Source organism: Arachis hypogaea, chromosome 16 (assembly GCF_003086295.3).
Source record: "Arachis hypogaea cultivar Tifrunner chromosome 16, arahy.Tifrunner.gnm2.J5K5, whole genome shotgun sequence".
Classification (NCBI taxonomy): domain Eukaryota; kingdom Viridiplantae; phylum Streptophyta; class Magnoliopsida; order Fabales; family Fabaceae; genus Arachis; species Arachis hypogaea.
The window spans coordinates 103531258-103551319 of record NC_092051.1 but is presented as its reverse complement, the minus strand read 5'-3'; the positions used below and the strand labels follow the sequence as shown (position 1 = coordinate 103551319).

The 20062-nt window shown below is 37.9% G+C and overlaps 1 long non-coding RNA gene and 1 other non-coding gene across 2 annotated transcripts; one reads left to right on the top strand and one right to left on the bottom strand.

Annotated features, from left to right (window-relative positions):
* Positions 1-4931: 4931 nt before the first annotated feature.
* LOC112760769 (small nucleolar RNA R71) lies at positions 4932-5039 on the bottom strand. Its single transcript, XR_003181193.1, has one exon. It is a non-coding gene; the product is annotated as a small nucleolar RNA R71 (small nucleolar RNA).
* A 9890-nt stretch (positions 5040-14929) lies between these two features.
* LOC140180355 (uncharacterized) lies at positions 14930-15968 on the top strand. Its single transcript, XR_011874387.1, has 2 exons — positions 14930-15407; positions 15728-15968. It is a non-coding gene; the product is annotated as an uncharacterized lncRNA (long non-coding RNA).
* Positions 15969-20062: the final 4094 nt, after the last annotated feature.

Sequence of the window (20062 nt, the reverse complement as noted above, 5' to 3'; positions counted from 1 at the left end):
AAGATTTGAAAAGATAAAGTTTTTAAATTGAAATTTTGACTTGACTAACAAGAAACAACCAAATTTTAAAAATTTTTGACCAAGTCAACTCAAAATTTCGAAAATTATGAGAAGAATAAGGAAAAGATATTTTTTTTACTTTTGAATTTTTAATGAGGAGAGAGAAAAACAATAAAATGAAACAAAACATAAAAATTTAAGATCAAACCAAATAATGCATGCAAGAACACTTTGAATGTCAAGATGAATACCAAGAACACTTTGAAGATCATGATGAACATCAAGAACATATTTTTGAAAATTTTTAAGAAAAGAAAGACATGCAAGATACCAAACTTAAGAACTTTTGTACTAGGGACACTAACAATTCGAAAATGCACAAGAAAAATAAGAAAAGACACAAAACAAGAAACATTAAAGATCAAACAAGGAAAATCATCAAGAACAACTTGAAGATCAAAGAAGAACACAATGCATGAATTTTCAAAAATCTAAGAAAAATTAAAAACATGCAGTTGACACCAAACTTAAAATTTGACACTAGACGCAAACAAGAAACATGATTTTTTTTCTTTTTTTTTGAATTTTTTTCGAAAATAAAAATAAAAAGCTTAAACATAAAATAAAAGTACCCAATCTAAACAACAAGATGAACCGTCAGTTGTTCAAACTCGAACAATCCCTGGCAACGGCGCCAAAAACTTAGTGCACGGAATTGTGATCACACTTTTCACAACTCCGGTACAACTAACCAGCAAGTGCACTAGGTCATCCAAGTAATAAAACCTTACGCGAGTAAGGGTCGATCCCACGAAGATTACCGGCTTGAAGCAAGCTATGGTCATCCTGTAAATCTTAGTCAGGCGGATTCAATTGGTTATGAGTTTTGATAATTGAAAGATAAATAAAACGTAAATTAAAATAAAGATACTTATGTAATTCATTGGTGGGAATTTCATATAAGCGTTTGGAGATGCTTTGTTGCTTCTGAACCTCTGCTTTCCTATTGTCTTCATCCAATCATGCGTGCTCCCTTCCATGGCAAGATGTATGTTGGTGGATCACCGTTGTCAATGGCTACCATCCGTCCTCACAGTGAAAATGGTCCAGGTACGGTTTCTGTACGGCTAATCAACTGTCGGATCTCTCGTCTCGGATGAAAAATACTAGGCACAGCTACCGCACGGCTAATCATCTGTCGGCTCTCACTTATCTCGGAATAGGATCTCTCTATCCTTTTGCACACTGTCACAGCACCCAACATTCGTGAGTTTGAAGCTCGTCACAGTCATCCCGTCCCAGATCCTACTCGGAATACCACAGACAAGGTTTAGACTTTCCGGATCTCAGGAATGCTGCCAATTGGTTCTAGCCTCTACCACGAAGGTTCTAATCTCACGAATTCGAATGCTCTATTGTCAGGAGAGGCAAATCAAATATGTGGATCAGAGACCCCAGAGATTATACTCTGGCTGTCGTCTAATGACTACGTTGAACATCATGTAGACCGCTTGTGGTTGTTAGGCACGTGGATCTTGGCTAAGCGAGTAACGAAGTTAGTGGGTGATTGTCACAGGTCACCCTTCATTCTGACTTAACTGAATTAAGTACGAGAGTATATCTTAGAGAAGAAGTAAGCGTGAATTGAAAGAGAAACAATAGTACTTGCATTAATTCATGAAGAACAGCAGAGCTCTGCACCTTAATCTATGAGGTGTAGAAACTCCACCGTAGAAAATACATAAGAGAAAGAGGTCTAGGCATGGCCTAATGGCCAGCCTCCCAAATGTGAAAAATGGCATAAGCCTAAAAGTCCAAAGATCCCTAAAACAATAGGAAAGACTAGTATTTATACTAAACTAGTTACTAAGGATTACAGAAATTGAGTAACTAAGTGCAGAGAGTGCAGAAATCTACTTCCGGGGCCCACTTGGTGTGTACTTGGGATGAGCATTGAGTTTTACACGTGCATAGACCTTTCTAGAGTTAAACGCCAGCTTGGATGCCAGTTTGGGCGTTTAACTCTAGTTCTGGTGCCAGTTCCGGCGTTTTACGCCAGAAAAGGGTCTCTGACTGGCGTTGAATGCCAGTTTGGGCCATCAAATCTCGAGCGAAGTATGGAGTATTATATATTGCTGGAAATCCCAAGATGTCTACTTTCCAACACAATTGAGAACGCGCCAATTGGACTTCTGTAGCTCCAGAAAATCTACTTCGAGTGCAGGAGGGTCAGAATCCAACAGCATCTGCAGTCCTTTCTCAGCCTCTAAATCAGACTTTTGCTCAGGTCCCTCAATTTTAGCCAGAAAATACCTGAAATTACAGAAAAACACACAAACTCATAGTAAAGTCCAGAAATGTTATTTTTGCATAAAAACTAATAAAAATATACTAAAACTACCAAAAAATAATACCAAAAAGCATATAAATTATCCGCTCATCACTGACGCGTACGCGTGGCTGGGTAACGTTGGACCCCAAACGCTGCCTCAAACGTTGGTGGCCAACGTGCGTGATTCTAATTTCGAAATGCTAGATTTGAAATCGCGCAATGACGCGCATGCATCTATGGCGCATACGCGCAGGTTGAACTTTTGAGAATCCACGCGCACGCGCACATCACGTGCACACGTGGATAGGCCAACGTTGGAGGGAAAGTTGCCCATACAAACCCAAAGCCAACTCTCTTCTAAAAGCTTTCAAAACTGAAAATTGGGATTTTGCATTCACGCGCACACGCAGCGTACGCGCACGCGTGGATGCTATTCTGACCCAAATGGCACAAACACGCAAAGCACGCGTACGCGTGGGTAGAAGAATGTTGGCACTCCAACGTTGATCTAAATGCCAATGACAGCAAGCAGAACTGAATTTTCTAAAGGGTGTTTGTGTCAACGTTGGTCCTCAAACGTGGACTCCAACGTGAGCATCAGAATTTGGCAATTCAAACAGATTTCTTCTCAATAGCAAGGGAAACCAATTGGAGCAACTTCAACCCAATTCAATCAAGGCCAAAAGCCTAATTCAGAGATTGAAGATCAAGAAAAGAAAGTGTATAAATAGCTTAGAATTTAAGTTAGTAGGGGACTTTTGGACCTTTTTTAGCAAGGCGGAGGGATACTGACACTCTGCCAATTTTACTTTTCTGCAAATCTTTGAATTCTGCAATGTATCTTATAATTCCATTTTCCATTTTGAGAGCTATGAACAACTAAACCCCTTTTATTGGGTTAGGGAGCTCTGTGTAATTCAATGGATCAATATTAGTTTTCATTCTTCTTCTTCTTTCTTTTCTCTTGATTTTACTAGAAAGCTTTCATTCTTCATCCAATTGGATAGTTGTCTTGGAAAAGAAGCTATTTATAATTGAATCTCCTCTGAACCTTGGAAGAGGAATGAGGAGATCATGCTAGAAATGCTTTCTCACATTGGATTAGATTGGGGTTTGGATGGATATAGTGACATGTAATCCTACCAATACTGTGATCTATGAATTTTTGTGGTATAATCAGTGACCAAACTTCATCTCTTCCCATGAGCACTTAAATCAAGGAATTGGGCAATTGTTCATGCTTAGAGAGATTAGATTTCCAAGGAATTAGGATCTAGTCACCTAAGATTGCCAAGGAAATCATTGAATGCATTGATTGAGGAAGAGATGAAAATGAATTTGATCTAGAGAATTATAACATCTCCTGACCCTAATGAGCTTTCCCATCTCTGATCTACCCATTCTTTTATATTCTGCTTCTTTAATTTCATGCTTAATCCCCATTCCCATTTAATTTCCTGTAATTTAAGCTTCTGTTATTTAATTCCTTGCACTTTAATTTTTGTCATTTAGTTTCTTGCAATTTAAGTTTACCACCAAATTTACATTCTGCAATCTCAACCCAATTATGATTTCGCTCAACTAGAACGATTCTCCAATTAACATTGATCATCCAACCAATCCCTATGGGATTCGACCTCAGTCTACAGTGAGTTTTTACTTGACGACAATCTGGTGCACTTGCCGGTAGGAAATTGTTGAGAGACAGTTTTCGGGTGAATCAAGTTTATGGCACCATTGCGGGGGATTAGTTTTGTATTGACAATTACTAAATTGGAGGATAACTAGATTGAGCAATTTTCTTTTCTTTTGATTAATTGAATTTTAATTTCAGCTGTTCAGTTTTGTTCTTTGCAATTTTTAATAGTTTCTCTTTAATTTTTTCTTACTTCTGTACTTTCCAGCAAAACTAATCCACTAACTCATTAACTATTTGATAAATTGCTCTAACCAAGCTAACTATTCTCTGTTTTAGTAGAATCTGCACTTGCTATTTCTTGTACTTGTTCATTGTATGACAAGTAGAAGAGATGTCTCAACCTCTTTTGACAGTGAACCGGAGAGAACCTTCTTGAGATTAAGGAGGGAAGCAAGAGAAAAAATGGTTGTTGGTGCAGAAGAAGAGGAGGAAGACTTGGATATAACCATGGAGGATGATATGGAAAATTATCATGAAGGAGAGGTGAACAATCATGCTAGAGGAGGTGCAGCCAACCCTGCTGGACAAGAGAGGAGAGTTCTAGGCTCCTACATCAATCTAAACCCAGGAAACTATGGTAGCAGTATTCAAAAGCCAACTATCCATGCTAATAATTTTGAATTAAAGCCTCAGCTCATCATACTGGTTCAAAACAATTGTTCTTTTGGAGGAAGCACCCGAGAAGACCCTAATCAGCATCTCACTACATTCCTAAGGATCTGTGACACAGTGAAATCAAATGGAGTTCATCCTGATGCCTACAGGCTACTTTTATTCTCCTTCTCTCTAAGGGATAAAGCATCCAAGTGGCTAGAATCATTTCCAAAAGAGAGCCTCACAACTTGGGAAGATGTAGTTAATAAATTCTTGGCAAGGTTCTATCCTCCACAAAGAGTCAATAGGCTGAGAGCAGAGGTTCAAACATTCAGATAGCAGGACGGTGAAACCTTGTATGAAGCCTGGGAGAGATTCAAAGATCTGACGAGGAAATGTCCCCCTGAGATGTTTAATGAGTGGGTGCAATTGTATATCTTTTATGAAGTACTTTCCTATGAATCAAAGAAGGTTGTGGATCACTCATCCGGAGGCTCACTCAACAAGAAGAATACCATTGAAGAAGCCATTGATGTCATTGAAACAGTGGCTAACAATGAGTACTTTTATGCCTTTGAAAGAAGCAACAATAGAGGAGTCATGGAGCTGAATAACATGGATGCAATTTTGGCTCAGAACAAGATGATTGCCAAGAAATTGGTAGATCTCACAAAAAAGATAGAGGTAGGCCAAATAGCAGTAATCTACACCCAGCCATCAGCACCAGAAGAGCCAAACACAAAGGAAAAAGAAGTCAACTACATTGGAAATTCTGCAAGACAAGAGCATGACCCTTACTCCAAGACTTACAACCCTGGTTGGAAGAACCACCCAAACTTTGGGTGGAGAAACCAACAAAACCAAAACCAGAACCACAGACCCCACAATCCAAACCAGTACAACAACTCCACTCACCAATTCTCCAACCAAAGACCATACCAGACCATACAAAACACTTACTCATAGCCATCTTATCAAAGCCAAAACAATCAGCCTCAACACCGCAATTCCAACTCACCATCTGATGATAGGTTTGCTAAGATTGAAGCTATGCTCACCAACCTTTGCAGGGAGTCTGAAGATAACAAAACATTCAAGGAGAAAGTGAGGACGAGTATGAAAAGTCGAGGAGAAATTATCAAGCAGCTTGAGTCACAAGTGGGATACCTATCTCAACAAATCCCTAAATCTACTGATAGCTTCCCAAGTGACACTGAAAAGAATCCAAGAGGAGGAACACAAAATGTGAGATGGAAAGCATGTAAAGCAGTAAACCTCGCAAGTGAGGAGGTTTGGATGGAAGAAATTAGCAATCCAACAGCACATAATCAAAGAGATTCAGAAGAGAGGAAAGAAGAGATTGAGCAAAGGACTGATCCTGCCCAAGGGAGAGAATCAGAAGAAAAAAAACCCTACAATCATATGTGCCACAAGTACCATTTCCACAGAGACTCAAGGATAGTGAGAAAGGGAGAACATACACTAAATTCTTGGATGAATTTAAGACTCTTCATGTCAACATTCCCTTCCTCGAAATTCTCAAACAGATGTCTACTTGTATCAAGTGGATGAAGGAGTTACTAGCTAGGAAGAGCAACCTGAAGGTGGCCAAACAGTGGTGATGAACAAGGAATGCAGTGCTCTCATTCAGAAGGTATTACCCATAAAGAAAGGGGATCTGGGAAGCTTTCACGTCCCCTGTGATATAGGAGATATCATGATTGATAGAGAATTCTGTGATCTGGGAGCCAGCATAAATTTGATGCCTCTATCTTTCATGAAAAGATTGAAAATCAATGAGCTTAAGTCCACAGATTTAATCATCCAATTGGCTGACAAGACTCAGAAGCAAGCTAAAGGAGTAATCGAGAATATACTGGTCAAAGTGGGAAATTACTTTCTCCCCACTGACTTTGTAGTTCTTGAAATGGAAGAGAGCCATCTTCATCCGATCATCTGAGGAAGACCATTCTTGGCTACCGGTAGAACACTCATTGATATAGAACAAGGAGAGTTGATGCCGAGAATACATGATGAGTAGCTCACTTTTCATGTCTTCAAGCCCACGTATGAGTCTGGGCAAGAGAGCAAGGAATTAAAGGAAGAGTACATTGAGAGTTCTTTGAAGGAGGACAGCAATGAACCACCAGCCAAGCCTCTGGAGCTTTCATGGGTGGATAAACAAGAAGCTCAAGAGATGAAGCAACCAAAGATACTAGAGGAAGAGCTGAAACAACAGGAACCAAGGGAATTAATCAATAAAGATCACTCCAACACAAGAACTTCGAAAGCACTACTTAAAGAAGAGAGGAAAATGGGGAAGAAAGTACCAAGGAGATGGAAGAATAAGAAAATTCCCATTGAGTATTTCTCACTAGGTGACAAGGTGATATCAGCCCACCATTCACTCATACCTCCTCACCTTCGCGTGACACCGTCTCAATTACCTCAAGTATACACAATTAACAGGATCTTCTCATTTAAACATGTAGAAATTCTTAAAGAATTAAATGGTGACAGATTCACAGTGAGGGGAGAAGATTTGAGGCATTACAATCCGCCCTAACAGTAAACCGACTGTCAAGCTAATGACGCTAAAGAAGCGCTCCATGGGAGGCAGCTCATGATTTAGTTTCTTTTCTTTTAATGCTTCAGTATGAATAATAATTGTTTCTCTAACATAAATTCAAGCTCTCATAGATAAATTTGACAATTATCCATGACATTGTGAAGCATATGATCCAATTCTAAGTTTGGTGTGCCTACAGGCACACTAAAATACCTTTCAAAAATGATGATCATATTGCCATTTTGACATGTGTTAAAGAGTTTTCTTAGAGTATATAGCCAAACATTAAGTTTGGTGTTCTATATATTGTAAGAACAAGTCATGAGAGTCAAATTTCTTTTGTGTCTTGAAATTCATGAAAATGCAACCATGTTTATAAATTTTAGTTCATGTTTAGAAATAGAAAAATAAAGTGTTTCTCATGATGTTTAACCCAAGGTGACACTAATCCCGTTGAGATCTCAATGACATTACTTGGAGGAAGTAACATTTTGAACCATATAGCCAAACACTAAGTTTGGTGTCCTCCAAAACTATATAAGAGCACAAAAGGAGTCACGGCTGGTTGAACAATCATAAGGAATGCTAGTCAAATTTTTAGCTTTAAATATTAATTGTCCTGTGCTTGCCGCCACTTGTTGGATTAACTTCCTTTGCCTTATTATGATGGATAGGTATGTAGAAGAACAATTTAATGAAGGAGATAAGAAAATGAATGGTAAGGATAGCATGAGGACAAAAGTAGGTCACATGGCTTGGAAGGGTGCTTCTTGGGAATAAAAATCTACACATCTTGGGAAGAGGTACCTAGAAGACCGAAAATACATGACCAATGGAGAGGCAATTTTTGTCTTCATTCAACTTTGCATGCACGCCCTTCATTCATGACCTTTCCCAAAGAATCCTAACCCTCCATTCTTCATTAAAGTTTGCTATAAGTAGATTCATTTGAACCGTGCCTCTGAACTAAAGTTTTCATACTTCTTGTACTCTAAATTGTGTTCTCTAAAGCCAAAGATCCAACAACCGTGTTCTTTGTGCAACAAATCATCTTCGTTCACTTGCTTCCGTAATATCACCTTGCCTTCAAACCACTTTTTCACCGAGAGTGCATCACACTAGCCATCCCTCTTCATAAACCTTCAACCCTAACTCGGGTAACCATCAAAGAAAGTATGGCATCTTCTTCAAGTTTCAAAAGAAGGAGAGGAAAGGAAACTATTACTGAGGAAGGTGAAAAGGACTATGATCAATGGAAGTTCAGATCATGGTTTCACCAAATGCAACTTGAATGGATAACAGGAAAAGGAATATATCCAGAGATCCTTTTTCAGCTACCTAATGATGGATGCCCAGAAATAAGAGCCAAGATCAGGAAGAGGAAATGGGAAGCGCTTACCTCACCAATCACCAGGATTAATGCAAACATCATAAGGGAGTTTTATGCTAACACTGCAAGGCTGGATATGACCAGTGCCCCCAACTTACAAGAGTTATGTACGGGGTGTGGAAGTAGACTTTAGTCCAAAGACCATTATGAAGGCCTTAGGACTAAGGCCAGCACATTTTGATGAGCCGGGGTACTAAGAAAGAGTGAATGGGAACCCAGATTATGATGAAATCTCTAGTAATATCTGTGTGGTTAATGCTGACTGGGAGAGGGACAATCAAGGAGGGCACAAGTTCTTGAAAAGGGGAGATCTCATCCCTGAAGTAAAAGGTTGGTATGAGCTTATAAAGAGATCAATTCTGGGCACAGTGAACACCTCGGAAGTTAACAAGAAAATGGCTGTCATGCTACACTGTATAATGGTGGGAGGAGAGATAAAAGTTCACGAGATCATTGCAAATGATATTCAAATGATTGCAGAGAAAAATTCTATTGAAGCTTGGCTCCATTACCCAAGCACCATTATGCGGTTATGCATGAAGGCCAGAGTACCACTGGAGGATGCAAACCCAAAATGGCTGCATCCAGGAATGCCTATGACCCTCGAAAGGATGATGAATGTCACAGAGGCACAACAAAGTCGAAGACCACAAAGGAGGCAAAGGAAAGTGGAACCACGAGAGGAAGAAGAACAAGAAGGAGAACAACAATTCAAATCACAAACCAACATGGACATGAGCTGGATGCAAGAAGCAATTGAAAGGCTATCTGGATAGTTCATGAGAGTTCAAGAGAAACAAGAAGAATACCATTCACAATACATGAGAGCTCAAGAGAGACAAGAGGAGCTTTAGTTGAGAATGATGAGCCAGCAGAGAAATTTTGAGTCAATATCTCTAGTTATGCAAAGAGAACAAGCTTTACAATTTCAAGAATATTTCAACTAGCTGGCCCAACATCAAGTTGATAATATGAGAGCTTTCAAGGAATTCACGACTCTTCAAGATGCAAGATATAGAGTTCAATCTGATTATAATATAAATGCTTAAATCAAGCTCAATTATATGGCGGAACATCTCCGGTTTGAACCCAGCATTTCCAAATTATGATCAATACTTTAAGGAACGAAGTGAGTTGGAAGTAGACAAAGCAATACGCCTTGAAGACTGAGTAGAAAAGACAATAAAGAAAGTTGAATTCTGGACAAAGTTAAAGGGAAAAGGCAAGGGAGAAACTAGTGAGCAAGCAGGAGAGAAGAAAAAGAAAGACAAACATGATGAAAAATGAAAGGTGGACTTGCTCCTTGTTTATCATATTCAATAAAGAAAGAACATGTCTGTTTTAGTTGATAGTCAACTTTTAGTTTAAGTCATTTTGCATTCCGTTGTGTTTAATTTTGCAATAAATGTGCTAGCCTAGGTGTGTGTGTTTCAATTTCACTTACTTGAATGCATGCTTGTCCCCTGTCTTTTTCAATAAAGGAAATGTTTGAATAAGAGTGGAATAGTTCCTTATGGCAAGAAGTGAAATAACAGTAAGTGGTGGTATGTATGTCTGATTGTGTAGTAGCTCACTAATAATGATTAAAAGGGTAGATTGTTCCCCTTGTAGTGAAAACTAGGATGCTGTCTATGAATCTTAGCAAATAAAAGTCCTTGGATGAAAGAAAAACAAATAAAAAGAAAGAAAAAGAAAAGCCAAAAGTGGCAACAAAAACAGAAGAAAGCAAAGAATAAGGCTAGACACCAATAGCTTGGACCTCAAGACATATGCCTGTGGTGTCTTTGTACTAGGATCTGCTTGGATGATTAGGTTCTATGGAGTGCTTTAACACTTGGTAACTTGGGTTAACTAACCTGGGATTATCAACCAAAAATCCACTATCAAGAGCAACCTAGTTACAAGGCATTTAGTAACCCAAAGAGGTGCTGGGCACCAATGTCTTAAGAAGAATTGTGAGCCAAGTGTCTATAGTGAATATGTGTTGAATACAAATAAGCTAAGAAGCTGCTACAACACATGACACTGAGCTGCTAGAATCAAAGAATAAGTTCATAGAAGAAAAAAACAAAAAAAAAAGCAATTATCAAGGATGAGTGAATAATAAGAGGTCATAGCAGTATGTTAGTTGATGCTTAAAGGAGACATTCTATTCCTAAGGATCAATAAGAAGTGAGCTGCAACATTTTCTGCATAAAACCCCATGAACTAATAATAATGACTTGCTGATGTGAACATCACATTCTGTTTCATTCATTTTGCTCAATAACTCAGTACTTGCTTAGGGACAAGCAAGATTTAAGTTTGGTGTTGTGATGTCAGGGCATCTTAAGCTAGTTTCAGTAGCCTTTTTCTTTGTTTTTAATAGGTTTTATGCACTTTCTTGAGTTATAAGTAAGCAATTGGGTTAGAAAGTCATGTATGTCTAGATTCATCCAACCATGATTAATTTGATGCAATTTCATGAGAAAATTGTGGTATAATTACTTGTGTGCTAAGAATGATGAGAATTCTCATGACTTTAGCAAGGCTTTGATGTATGAATTGGTGGATGACAGGTGAAGGAAAGCATGGGAGGAATTTGAAGAAGGAGCATGGAAAGGATAAACAAGAAGCAATGTTGGTGGCCAAGTTGGACCACCAACGTTGCCTCAAACCTTGAGAAGGAAGCAGAGCAAGATTCTGCATAATTTGCTGGTGCCCACATTAGAGGGAACGTTGGCAAGCCAACGTTACCCCCAACGTTGTGATAAAATGTGCTTTCTGGAGATTTTGAAAATTTGCAACGACGCGCACGCGTACTATACGCGTACACGTGGATTGGAAATTTTGACAATCCACGCACACGCGTAGCTGAAGCGTACGCGTGGGTAGGTAACGTTGGACCCCAAACGCTGCCTCAAACTTTGGTGGCCAACGTGCACGATTTTGATTTCAAAATGCTGGATTTGAAATCGTACAACGACGCGCACGTGTCTATGGCGCATACGTGCAGGTTGAACTTTTGAGAATCCACGCGCACGCACACATAATGCGCACGCGTGGATAGGCCAACGTTGGAGAGAACGTTGCCCATCCAACTCCAAAGCCAACGCTCTTCTAAAAGCTTTCAAAATTGAAAATTGGGATTTTTCATCCACTTACGCGCACGCGTGGATGCGTATTCTGACCCCAATGGCGGAAACACGCAAAGCACGCATACACGTGGGTAGAAGAACATTGGCACTCCAACGTTGATCCAAACGCCAATGACAGCAAGCAAAACTAAATTTTCTAAAGGGCGTTTGTGTCAACGTTGGTCCTCAAATATGGACTCCAACGTGAGCATCAGAATTTGGCAATTCAAACAGATTTCTTCTCAACAGCAAGGGAAACCAATTGGAGCAACTTTAACCCAATTCAATCAAGGCCAAAAGCCCAATTCAGAGATTGAAGATCAAGAAAAGAAAGTGTATAAATAGCTTATAATTTAAGTTAGTAGGGGACTTTTGGAATTTTTTTAGCAAGGCGGAGGGATACCGACATTCTGCCAATTTTACTTTTCTGCAAATCTTTAAATTCTGCAATGTATCTTTCAATTCCATTTTCCATTTTGAGAGCTATGAACAACTAAACCCCTTTCATTGGGTTAGGGTGCTCTGTGTAATTCAATGGATCAATATTAGTTTTCATTCTTCTTCTTCTTTCTTTTCTCTTGATTTTACTAGAAAGCTTTCGTTCTTCATCCAATTGGATAGTTGTCTTGGAAAAGAAGCTATTCATAATTGGATATCCTCTGTACCTTGGAAGAGGAATGAGGAGATCATGCTAGAAATGCTTTCTCACACTGGATTAGATTGGGGTTTGGATGGATATAGTGACATGTAATCCTACCAATACTTTGATCTATGAATTTGTGTGGTATAATCAGTGACCAAACTTCATCTCTTCTCATGAGCACTTAAATCAAGGAATTGGGATCTAATCACCTAAGATTGCCAAGAAAATCAATGAATTCATTGATTGAGGAAGAGATGAAAATGAATTTGATCCGGAGAATTATAACATCTCCTGACCCCAATGAGCTTTCCTATCTCTGATCTACTCATTCTTTTATATTCTGCTTCTTTAATTTCATGCTTAATCCCCATTCCCATTTAATTTCATTCAATTTAAGCTTCTGTCATTTAATTCCTCGCACTTGAATTTTTGTCATTTAATTTCTTGCAATTTAAGTTTACCGCCAAATTTACATTCTGCAATCTCAACCCAATTATGATTTCGCTCAACTAGCACGATTCTCCAATTAACATTGATCAACCAACCAATCCCTATGGGAGTCGACCTCACTCTACAGTGAGTTTTTACTTGACGACAATCTGGTGCACTTGCCGGTAGGAAATTGTTGAGAGACAATTTTCGGGTGAATCACAATTCCCACCTTCCAGACTTCCCTTCTCACCCCTATAAATCCCACTCACATTTCCATCTTTTTCCACACTACAACCCTCACTACTCACAATCGAAATCCCCTTCTGCACTTCTTGCTTTCTCTCTTCATTTTCCTCTTCTTTCTTATTTTCTTGATTGGGATAATCAAGTCCTAAGTTTGGTGTTGGAGAAAACCTCTGCTTTGCTTCTTTCTTTCCCCTCCTTCAACCCTTTCCGTCATCCTTTCAAACCCTCTTTTCTCATCTAAATGGCACCACCAAAAACCTCCGGATCAAAGAAAAGGAAGACAAAGGAAGCTGGCTTAGGCTCTATAAGCTACAACAAGTTCAAGTTCCTCTCATCATTCGACCAAAATTAGTTTTATGGGTGGGTGGATGAGAGGCACATTATTCCTGAGGTTGGCTTCCAACTTGGGAGAGATGAAAATAAATATCCTTACAGTGGAATGTCTCCTGGGAAGAAGAATGCATGACACTTGGCTTTGTGGGCAACACAGTACTTGAATCCTTGAGGACAGTGCTCTAGTATATTTGAAGAATTTCGATTTGGATTATATAGGAAAGCCAAAACTTGTTCATTGATTTTGTCGTGACTTTATAACTATTCAGATTGTTATTAGAGATTGTTCTTGTTAGACAGTTTATCATACTGGAGAACTTAGGGAATCTGATATTTAGTCAAGATTGGTACATTTGTTATTTTTTTAGGTGAATAATTAATGAATTGGGTTTATCACTATATTATGTGCCACATTAAAGGCCTTCGAGTCTACTGTTATACATATTACATACATATGCAGCTCTAGGAGGCTGAAACTTTAAGGTTCATATGATTAAATGTCGTTGCATGCAAGTCAATGCTTCTTTTGTTACTTAGTCCGCTCTGTTGGTGCACTTTGCACAAGTTTTAGGAATTGTTTTGGATGCAAATCTATAGTTATGAATGGAATACTATGGAGATAGTGGGAGTAAGAAGAATCGCTACTTTTGGTGTAGCCAAGCTTTAGATGTTGATGTGAATTCATGAAGTTGTAGATAGTGAAGGAAGTGTTCACGAGCATGAGATACAGCAGATGCTATTAGAGTGGTTGCCAATTGAGAACAGTTTTTCGCCGGTGTTTAAAAATATGAATCTGTGGCTAGTCTTGTGTTTAATCTTTATCATGAGAATATGGAGTTTGAGAAGAGTAAGTGTTGTTAATTTGAGCAAAATAAATATTCTGCCACTTTATAATAGCATAGTTGCATTTTGCTCGAGATTAATAAAGTGCTTCTAACTCTGAAGATTATCATAATTGATGGAAATGGAACTACTTTTACCAACTCCAAAATTAATAGAGTTGAAGGAAGTGTTCATGATCATGATATGAGCTTCAGACGCAAAAGATGCTAATGAAATGAAATTGCAAATATTTATTACAAGAGTCAAATGTAGGCAAAATCAAGTATATACTGGTGATGATACTTTGAAAATAGAAAATAATAGATACAAAAATGGATTATGTATTTTCAATATTAGTCTTTATTTGAAAGAAACAATGGATACACAATGAATATTTGTTTTGGAACCAAAACATAAATTGCTAATTTTAAAGGAATAAATAGCTAAAGAGGACTAAATTTAATTCTTAAATTTGAGGTAAAAGAAAAAAAAATAAAAAAAGCTGCTGATAAAAGGTCGGATTTAAATATTATTATTATTATTATTAACCCCTATATTGTATTATTGTTATTATTATTATTATTATTATTATTATTATTATTTTAAAATTTAAAATATCAACACTAAATTGAGTTTTTTTACTATTTTTCAGATGCCTCCTGCTATAATCATTCTGGTTATTATACTTTTTATTTGGCAAAATATACTCATTGGCAATATGTTATTATTATTAATTCCGACTAAGACGAAATTAGGGATTTTGTTTTTTCACAATTTCAAACACCTACGAAATTTGAGTACTCCTCTTATATATGAAATACCCCAGCGTCTACGGCAGCAACTTCCTTTGCTTCTCAATCCTTATTCACCCCAACCCTACCTCGAATACATTGAATTAAGGCCCCCCACCAGCCAATAGAAGCTCTCACATCTCGTGCTCCAACGAAGACTGCTCAGCTCGCGTCGCATTCTGGGTCTCTAGAAGCTGCTGGTCGCTCAGGTGTCTCCACTCGCATGGTCGTCGTTGGGTCAAGATTACTGTTGGCCCATCTTCTCTGCTCCGGAAACCATTCTTCTTTCTTTCAATAAAATGGATGATGTTAAAATGTAATTACAGTAGCTGCTCTTATTGTCAATGAAATTTGTATTATTACTGCAGAAGTTAGCTTTCATCCCTCCAAAAATTGAGTTAAGCTCTCTTATCCCAGCCTGGTCAGCAACAATCAACACAGTAAGTAATGGAGAAAATTTCGTTTTTCCATTCTCATATGCCAAATTTCAAATTTATTTTACCCCATGAAAAAAAAAGGAATTCCCATTAATTGTAGTCAACTTTTCGCTGAAACATGCCAATAATGGAGGAGTTTCATTTCACCCTAAACCTTTTTTTTCTGGGGAAAGAATTGTAGACAATAGAATGCCCTTTAAAAGTGAAATTTTCTTATTATAAAATAATCGCTTATGAATTTTGATGAACTTGTTGAATTTTATTTTGTTTCTTATTATTGCTGGCTTGATGCTCTAGTAATCTAATTTGCTGTGAATTTATAGGGAACCAGGTCAAACAGGTGGAGGCCCTGGTAAACCAGACAAATGACTTTATTTGTTGGTTACTGTACAGTGTCCATAGAATTGTGTGATTTATTGGAGTATTTTGTTGTTGTAGGCATGTATTGTCCATTCTGTATTTTTGATCATATCTTCGAACTCCCAATAGATAATTATTTGAATTACAAGTTTTGGACCTGTTGAATTGTTTACATCTAATACTGTGAATGGGTTTCCCAATCTATATTTCTGCATATGCTATATATGTGAAGAAGTAGGGATAAGTGGTTTTCTTCTTGCAGACTTTTTATAGTGGACCACAAGAGTAATATAATTTTTTTCTTTGGTTGAATTTCTGGAGGGACTTAACAAATCTTTTATAACTATTTTAAGTTATAAGGAAATCATCATGAAATGCTTAGGTTAACACCAAGAATTTCGAGCATGATGTTTTGATACATAGTTGCTTGCTGAGTCGGTTGTGTTCTGCACTTCTTCCTCAATTATAGATTCATTAATAATTTTTATTGTTGAAACAAACTTGTACAACATTTACCTTTTATGGTGTTTTATATATTCAGGATGCATGTAAGTAACCAAATCAGCATATTTTAAAAATTGTAACATGGAAAGATCCCTTATTAGTTATTATTATCGCCTAATGGATATTTCATTAACTTAAATATTATATCTTCTATACATAACATATATATTTCCCCTTCTATACTTATAGTTTTATATCCTACAGACTTTTATAGTGGGCCACTTTTCATTTCTTCTAAAGGTATGTGCACAATAATGGTTATGTATACATTGACACTTGTATTTGCAATTAGTATTATCTATTTGTAACACCCTAACTACCAAAGCTCACGCTTCCGGCTGCGCAACTCTGATAGCTCGGGCATTACGACGACACTTATACTATTTAATACTAAAATATGAGCCTGTTTAAAACTTTAAACCGTGAAACCGCTCCCAAAAATACTTTCGTTCGATAACGTACATCTATAAATACCAAACAACTTACAACAACTCATAAAGAGTACATCTATATATATACATAAATATATATAAATAACTTTACAAGCGTTAACTAATACAATTCCTATCCCTCTTACAGATTATATCAAGATAAAGGCGAGGGTACAATAAACCATAACTAAAACAATACAGAGCATCACAACAACAATTAAATAAGCTCTTCGTAACTTCTGCGCCCATATCCTGAAAGGGGAAAAATGTAGGGGGGTGAGAACATCATCCTCGAAAGGGTTCTCAGTAGAGGGTTTTTAGGAATTACTGTAATAGGATACATGAAGATAAACCGTAACAGTGATTAATAACCGTCTTATGCCTCTTTTCAAAAACAACGGTTTACAATAAAAGAGGAATCGGAAATCTTTTCTGAAAGAGGAACAGTTCAATTCTCAAAATCTTTATAACCATGGATAGAAACACCCATCGCGGAGCAAGTAGGTTTGAGCTACAACCCCATTGCTACTACCCGCTCAACCCAGAGCCAGTGGAATAACCACTACTGTGGCTACTACCCAGGCGGGTGTTTAAAAGCTCAACCTGGAGCGAGTGGAATCACCACTACTACCGCTACTACCCAGGCGTCACAATCTCTGACCTGGAGCAAGTGGGACGAACCACAACCCTTGCTACTACCCAGGTATCTCAAGCATATATTCATTCAGTCCCAACCATGGATCAACATCCATATCAGCCATCCGGCTTAAATTCATAATTCATAATCAGCCATACGGCCCATAACTCATTGATGAGCGGATAATTTATACGCTTTTTGACATTGTTTTTAGTATGTTTTTAGTAGGATCTAGTTACTTTTAGGGATGTTTTCATTAGTTTTTATGTTAAATTCACATTTCTGGACTTTACTATGAGTTTGTGTGTTTTTCTGTAATTTCAGGTATTTTCTGGCTGAAATTGAGGGACTTGAGCAAAAATCAGATTCAGAGGTTGAAAAAGGACTGCTGATGCTGTTGGATTCTGACCTCCCTGCACTCAAAGTGGATTTTCTGGAGCTACAGAACTCGAAATGGCGCGCTTCCAATTGCGTTGGAAAGTAGACATCCAGGGCTTTCCAGCAATAGATAATAGTCCATACTTTGGCCAAGAATTGACGACGTAAACTGGCGTTCAACGCCAGCCTTCTGCCCAAATCTGGCGTCCAGCGCCAGAAAAGGATCCAAAACTAGAGTTGAACGCCCAAACTGGCACTGAAACTGGCGTTCAACTCCACAAATGGCCTCTGCATGTGCAACACTCAGGCTCAGCCCAAACACACACCAAGTGGGCCCCGGAAGTGGATTTATGCATCAATTACTTACTCATGTAAACCCTAGTAGCTAGTTTATTATAAATAGGACCTTTTACTATTGTATTAGGCATCTTTTGATCATCTTAGGATCTTAGGATCATCTTTGAACGCATTGTTCTTAGATCAAGGGGGCTGGCCATCTCGGCCATGCCTGGACCTTCACTTATGTATTTTCAACGGTAGAGTTTCTACACTCCATAGATTAAGGTGTGGAGCTCTGCTATTCCTCAAAGATTAATGCAAAGTACTACTGTTTTCTATTCAATTCATCTTATTTCGCTTCTAAGATATCCATTCGCACCCAAGAACGTGATGAAGGTGATGATTATGTGTGACGCTCATCACCATCTCCCTTATGAACGCGTACCTGACAAACACTTATGTTCTACATGAATTAAGCTAGAATGAGTATCTCTTAGATCTCCTAACCAGAATCTTCGTGGCGTAAGCTAGAATGATGGCGGCATTCAAGAGAATCCAGAAAGTCTAAACCTTGTCTGTGGTATTCCGAGTAGGATTCAATGATTGAATGACTGTGACGAGCTTCAAACTCGCGAGTGCTGGGCGTTAGTGACAGACGCAAAAGGAGGGTGAATCCTATTCCAGCATGATCGGAAACCGACAGATGAATAGCCGTGCCGTGACAGGGTGCGTGAGCATATTATTCACTGAGAGGAGGGGATGTAGCCACTGACAACGGTGATGCCCTTGCATAAAGCCAGCCATGGAAAGGAGTAAGACTGATTGGATGAAGATAGCAGGAAAGCAGAGGTTCAAAGGAACGAAAAGCATCTCCATTCGCTTATCTGAAATTCCTACCAATGATTTACATAAGTATCTCTATCCCTATCTTATTATATAATATTCGAAAACACCATTATCACTTTATATCTGCCTGACTGAGATTTACAAGGTGACCATAGCTTGCTTCATACCAACAATCTCTGTGGGATTCGACCCTTACTCACGTAAGGTATTACTTGGACGACCCAGTGCACTTGCTGGTTAGTTGTATCGAAGTTGTGACAATTATAAATTAAGATCAGAGCACCAAGCTTTGGAGCCATTACCAGGATTTGTTCGAGCCTGGAGATCACAATTTCGTGCACCAAGTTTTTGGCGCCGTTGCCGGGGATTGTTTGAGTTTTCGGCAAGCTTTTGGTCTGGTAACATCAGTGCCAGATTCCCTTTTGATCCGGCAACAGCACCAAGTTTTTGGCGCCGTTGCCGGGGATTGTTCGTGTTTGGACAACTGACGGTTCATCTTGTTGCTCAGATTAGGTACTTTTCTTTTTATTTTAATTTTTAAAAATTTTTCAAAAAAGCTTTCAAAAATATTTTCAAAAAAAAAAATTTCTTTTGTTTTCGAAAAAAATGAAAATGTTTTCAAAAATTTATTCAAAATTTTTAAGAATGAATTCTAGTGTTTCATGAAGCATGTGAAGCTTGGCTGGCTAGTGAGCCATGTCTAATTCCTGGACTGAAGCTTTAGACTAAGAATGCAAGATTCCTGGAATTCATATTAAAAATTTTGGAATCCTTATTTTTTTTCTTTTTCATATAATTTTCGAAAAAAAATTTACCAAAAAAAAATTAGAAAATCATAAAAATCAAAAATATTTTTCTGTTTCTTGTTTGAGTCTTGAGTCATATAATAAGTTTGGTGTCAATTGCATGTGCATCTTGCATTTTTCGAAAATTCATGCATTCATAGTGTTCTTCATGATCTTCAAGTTGTTCTTGGTAAGTCTTCTTGTTTGATCTTGATGATTTTTTGTTTTGTGTCTTTTCATGTTTATCATATGCATTCTTGAATTCTTAGTGCGTAAGCATTAAAGAATTCTAAGTTTGGTGTCTTGCATGTTTTCTTTGCATTAAAAATTTTTCAAAAATATGTTCTTGATGTTCATCATGACATTCAAAGTGTTCTTGGTGTTCATCTTGACATTCATAGCATTCTTGCATGCATCACATGTTTTGATCTAAAAATT